Raw genomic sequence first — 6,000 nt, 5'->3', positions numbered from 1 at the left:
GCACCATAACGGAAAGCGGTCAACAAAGAGTTTCCAACATAATCCACCTAATTTATCCAAACACGACCGTTATTTTGATCGTAAAATATCAACGAATTCCCAAAATATTCGGGGGCACAAGAATAGCTTTAATTATAATATATAAGTGAAATATATAAGTGAACATTATGTTAATTGAAACTCACTATATGACAAAAAACATAAAATTAATATTCTCTAATGAGAAACATAAAGATATCAGGATAGAATTAGTAGAAACGACGACAGCTTAAATAAATTTTATTTTTTATCTTGATATCTTTTCTTGAATGCTTCAATTACAAAAGTAAAAATAACGACATAATTATGTAATTATATACAATTAATTAAAAAATTAAATATAATTAAACTAATTTTAAGAATAACATTTAATTTAACAACATTTTATTTTACTAAAAGAATTCGTAATCTTTGAGAGGTAGATATACAATTACAGATTAATCAGCTGAAATTTATGACATTATGATGCTCGTGAGACTGTAAACGCAATCGTCACAATTATTATGCGTAATTACGTGGTACGATAGATGAGCTCGTTTGTCGACCATGATTACCCGTGAAAAAGATATAATTTTAACTACTAAATTGCTAATTGCTCATTAATGTTTGAATAAATATTAGAGACGTCAATCTACATGTATCACCAATTATATAGGGTGCTTTTGCTAAACGTCATGAAACATGTTATGTTCACAAGATAATTTACGCAGGAAAAAATAATGATGAAATGGCGGAAAATATATGTATAATATTAATATAAAATTTACATGTAATTAGCGCACGGTGTATTATTATAGCAATACCAAGATATTTTGTATAATAATGAATATCTGGAAATGGAAACTTTGTATCTACTATTTTCAAAAAAGACATTACGTTACATTAAAGATATTTTATACAGTTTGTGTCATGTAACGAGCGAGCGTCGTAGGAAATGGCCATGTTTTGAATAGAAAATATCTTACTAAGGAAAATCCACAGCAGATTTATCAAAGAATCCGTAAAGATTATTTGGGATAGGTTTCGGATGGATTTGTGACACTACAGGCGTTACTCCATTTTGAGGTAAAATCGAACGATTAATAAGCGGTAAAATTAGGGTTAACACCATTCTAAGATACTGAGAATATCGAGAGAGAGAGAGAGAGAGAGAGAAGGAAGCCTATCACGCTTCAAGTAGTTAATCATTCTTGGCAGGCAAATCGTTCTTCAAGTAGGCTCACGAAGGAACTAATATTTCTAGAACAAATTGGTTATGAAAACAACAATTAATTAGTACCTGTCAATGGGAACACATTAATATAACTTTGGAACTTTATATATAAACTGCACATACAATTTATAAGACTTAACCGAGTTGATTGAACAGAACAAAGAAGCTTTCAACATATGGTTTCAGAAGTATTTTGTTTTTGATTTGAAAAAATATAAATTCTTATAAGAAAAATTAAACAAGGTCTGTAATCGAGCTAAAGTTAGATGACAAATTTAAATAATTATTCAATCAACATACAAAATTAAAAATTAAAATATAATACGTTTCGGGACCACCGGTCCTTCTTCAGTTACAAATAGTGATAGTCACATACGGTGAAACATTTCCAGATGTATTGTTACATTCGCAATGGTGTGGCCTTACTTATTAATCGAACGTTGTCATTTCAATTCGCAGTGGAGTGATCTTACTTATTAATCGCTGATGTCATCTCCAAGAGTTTTTTTGGTAATTGCAATGATTGTCAAAAACGTCCCATTATCACGCTATGTCAGGCAGATAAATTATCAATCATCGTTGTTTAGCGAGAATCAATAACCAAGAATAGTTTCACCATCATAATTATGCGTGAATATTAATCTATCATAAAATCAAACTGTTAAAATCTAATTTTCGTAAAAGATAAAATTAAGACTTACATGAAAGTAGGAACCTCGTATAAAACGTCAAGACGCAAACGGTGCTCAGATTCGAATGTGATAACGTTCCTGTAGGACAGACAGTAAGAACTCAAAGTTACTTGTTATTATTTTTCCGAATGGACTCTAATATACCTAAATATGATTCGTCTAGATTTTCTGTGTCTTTTTTTTAAAATTAATTCCTTCTGTTCGCTCTTTTATATGTAACATTTATGAAATTAATCTTTTATTGTAATTGTTTTCCATATCTAAAATCTTTGCACTTTCCCAGTCAAATGAATGATTGTACTGTAATCTATGTTTCGTGATGGCAGTATGCTTAGATGAATCGAGCTTAATATTATTTTTATGTTCTTTTATTCTCATGCTTATCTTTTTGTCTGTCCTACGTACGACGCATTGCAATCATTGCAATTTATTTTATAAACTACATTTTGGTTGGAGGTTTTATTTACTCTATCTTTGTGTACTTTAATAAATGAATTTAGTTTGTTTAAACATCTGTATCCAGTTGTAACAATAAGTTTGTTAATAAACGATGTAATAGTATTAGTAATGTTCGACAAGAATGGTAAGATAAAATATTTTTTCAAATAATTAGAATCCGAATTATTGACATCATTTTTTACTTTATCCTTCTGCAGTAATTAATTGCTGATTAGATACTTAATTCTTTTTTTCACATGACTGAAAATGAATAAATTCTTATAGTGCTTCATAACTTTTTGATACGACTTGCTGTACGATGTAGCTATGTAAAGAATTGCTGACTTACAAATTGAAAAGCTAAATATTTTCTGTAATTACTAGTTTCCAGATATATGCTTATTAAGACTTGGTTGTTCCTCGCAATGACCTCCATTAATCTTTCAAGTTTGCACCTGTAGTTTATTTACACTCTATATAAAATGCCTTCGCATACGAGGCAGACTCTCTCATTCGCGGAGAGTGCGCGAAAGCGGCAACGGGAAGAAGAGAAAGAACGGCTTCACTGTCCGGTGGATTCGTTACTTCTGCACGTAGGAGCGGCCCGCCGTGCGTAAAGCGGCGTAACGTTTAACTTCTTGAAACCTGACGATGTTTAATGAGACGTCAAGAATTTGATGCGAGTTTCGAAGGCAGTCGCATAAGCGCACGGCGGTCTTATAAAGACGGCCTTTATATTTGAGGCGCTCGGAAATTCAGTGAGCATGTGGCAACGCCGAGATCTTTCTTTCTCTCGCACTCCCCTTCGATTCCTCGGTTTCATCTTTCTCCACCAACACTACATATACACCGGCGGCGACGGCGGCGGCGGCCACACATAACCACCCATCGTTCCCGTAGCGAAGTTTCTTCCTCTTCTTCTACCTTTACCACGCTACCACCTTGCACCCCATCCACCCGACGTGCTCTTTTATTTTATTATTCGACCCGACCTCGGCGAGTTAGGCTGGTTGCCTCGGCGTATGTACCAGAAGACCTCTCTTCTTCTCTTTCTCTCGCTCGCTCTCTCTTTCTCTCTTCCTCTCTTTCTCTTCTTCCCTCTCCTCCTTTCTCTCATCTCGACCGCCGCTCGCTTCTCGACTAACGGAGAAACTGGAATCTCGGCGTCGAATACGAGGATCTCTTCTCCTGCTGCTGCTGCTGCTGCTGCTGTTGTTGCTCGCTGTGCTCCTTACCTCTTCTCTTCTGCCTTCGCCACCTTCTCCTTGAAGCTCGTTTACAATTAGTTTGTCTTGGTTTCGGTACGTCTCGTCGTCAAGAGAATCCCTCTCGTGACATTTTATTATTCACTTTACCGACACGGTGCTATCGACACGACTTCGTCGCCGAGGAGTGCATATTAAAATCCATGCACGGAATCCCGAAAGAAATTATGGAATTATGGAATCCTCGAATTTATGCGATTCATTTTCGATTACGTCCAATGAAGTGTCGAAAAAGGAATCACGTAAACGATGTTTCCAGAGAAAATGTCATTGAATCGTTTAAAGATACGTAAAGAATGAAAAGAGGCTAATCTCATTTGGAAATTTTAATGCATATTATAACTATACAATCGGAAAGTCATACAGAGATATGTGTAGCATAAACCAATTTTATACGATTGCCTTTTGACAAGATAATCCCAAACGAAGCATCAGAAAGAGAATCATGCTAATGTGTTGTTTGTTAACCGATGAAAAGATAAGAAGCATAAGAGGCTTTTACGCGTATTAGAATTATACATAGTTGGAAATCCCGTGGGAATTACATGTACAGCTTAAGACGAATTTACATGGTTTACTTTAAAACATATCATCGCACACATACCGTTAGAAATGGATCGAATAAACATATTCACAGAAATGCTCAACCGTTGAAAGAAGTAAAATCGTTATCTGCATCCAATTTGGCCGATCGCGTATGAGAATCTGTAACAGCGCCAAAAATTTGGTGAATTATTCGTCGCTTGGCGCCGTTAAAGCTTCTCGTATATTTGCCGTAATATACGAAATGAATCACCTAAAGTGAATCATAAAAATGAATTATATAAATGTTGTCTTAAAAAGTATATTACAAGATAACTGTTTGACGCACTTAATGCAATATTATTGAGACGATGTAACGAATGTTGTTATGTACGATAATCTAAAAGTTCTATAGATTAATATTTTTAACCTTGTGTATTAAATAGACTATTAAATATGAAAGGACCAATGGTAACCTAATCCTTTCGGTTAAATAACATTTTGTTATTTCAATTTCCATCATGTATGTCAAAATGTAAATCAATCCATTTCCGTTGTCAATTTCAAAGTAAACATCGTCTATATTAACATATGCATTAAGTAAATAATAAACTAAATTTGAGTTAAATTTAATACATTTTCTTGAGTTAAATTAATTAAATCCATTATTTTAGTCAAATTAACGTTATATTGGATGTTTGATAGAAACAGCAACGACCTACCATAGAAATGATTAAAAATAACTCAAATTGGGTATAATTTGACATTGAATCAGTGTATGAAATGATAAAATTCTATGAAGAGTGATAGGCTCTATCTCTGTTTTCAAATCGATATTAGGAAGTTAATTGAATTGTGTTTACATATACATTAGCAATATTGTTAGGAACAAGGCAAAGTTAAATAGCAGGAGGAAGGTATTTAAAAAGGTGAAGGGACATCGTGCATTCTTTAGTTGGAGCTTTTTCAAAAGTCTCGATTGCCCAGAGGAAGCGACAGTGGAATGCATTGTGGGTGGTTCAATCCTTCGATGTTACTGTAAACAAAAACTCGTTCGTCCAATGCGCTCGCTGTGGACGATTCGGGATGGTCACTATGAGTTGAACCGTGTTAAATTCCGGCTTTAGCCGCGCCAGGATTTTTCATAACGCGATTTCCTTTCTCTTGTCTTCTTCGTCTCGCGCTTCTTCGACCGCGCCCTTCGAGTTGCAACGAGCTCGATTCGTCCGTGCAGATCCTGTGCAAGGTGCATCGCGCGTAGCGACGGGTTTGATCCAATTGAACCGTTGCGAACCACCGTGGAGAGCTATCCAGAAATGGTTGGAATCGACGTGACGGTTGCACTCCCCCCCCCTCTCTCTCTCTCTCGCTTTCTCTCTTGCTGGTTTTATTTCTTTTCATGCAAAAAGATAGCGAATACTAGCTTTACATAATAACACGGAAGTGGCGTCAGACCGAGACGAGAGTACTCGTCTCATTATTTGCTGTTACTTTTTCTCTTTTCGATGATGCTAACTTACCAGATTTAGAAATGCCTTCGTTACGCTACTTTGTTAGATATCAAAAGAGCAATGGTAACCTAATTCCTTGAGTTAAATAAAATTTTGTTATTTTTAACTTCTATCTGTGTCAAAATTTAAACCATTCCATCTTTGTGATTAGTTTTAAAGTAAATCGTCCATAACTTATACATTTAGTAAATAATAAATTAAATTTTAGTTAAAATACATTTTCTTGAATAAATTGTTTAACTCCATTTTTTGATCAAATTAATGTCATGTTAGATAGGAGCAGGTGACGAGCTAGATATAGATATGTGTGATTAAAAATA

The 6,000-nt window shown here is 34.7% G+C and overlaps 1 protein-coding gene across 2 annotated transcripts in view; it reads left to right on the top strand.

Moving 5' to 3' along the window:
• Positions 1-6,000, top strand: part of LOC108721334 (uncharacterized) — a 139,097-nt gene that overhangs the window by 7,666 nt on the left and 125,431 nt on the right. Inside the window, exon 2 of one of the 2 annotated variants that reach the window (XM_018445837.1) lies at positions 17-18. The exons of the other annotated variant lie outside the window; for it this stretch is intronic. The gene's annotated coding sequence lies outside the window, so the exon portion shown is untranslated. The remainder of the gene's footprint in view (positions 1-16; positions 19-6,000) is intronic. 2 annotated transcript variants of the gene reach the window in all.

The sequence above is a fragment of the Mycetomoellerius zeteki genome, unplaced genomic scaffold (genome assembly GCF_001594055.1).
Source record: "Mycetomoellerius zeteki isolate Tzet28-1 unplaced genomic scaffold, Tzet1.0 scaffold167, whole genome shotgun sequence".
Taxonomy (NCBI): domain Eukaryota; kingdom Metazoa; phylum Arthropoda; class Insecta; order Hymenoptera; family Formicidae; genus Mycetomoellerius; species Mycetomoellerius zeteki.
Note: the sequence above shows the minus strand (reverse complement) of the source record. Positions and strands in the feature narration are given on the sequence as shown.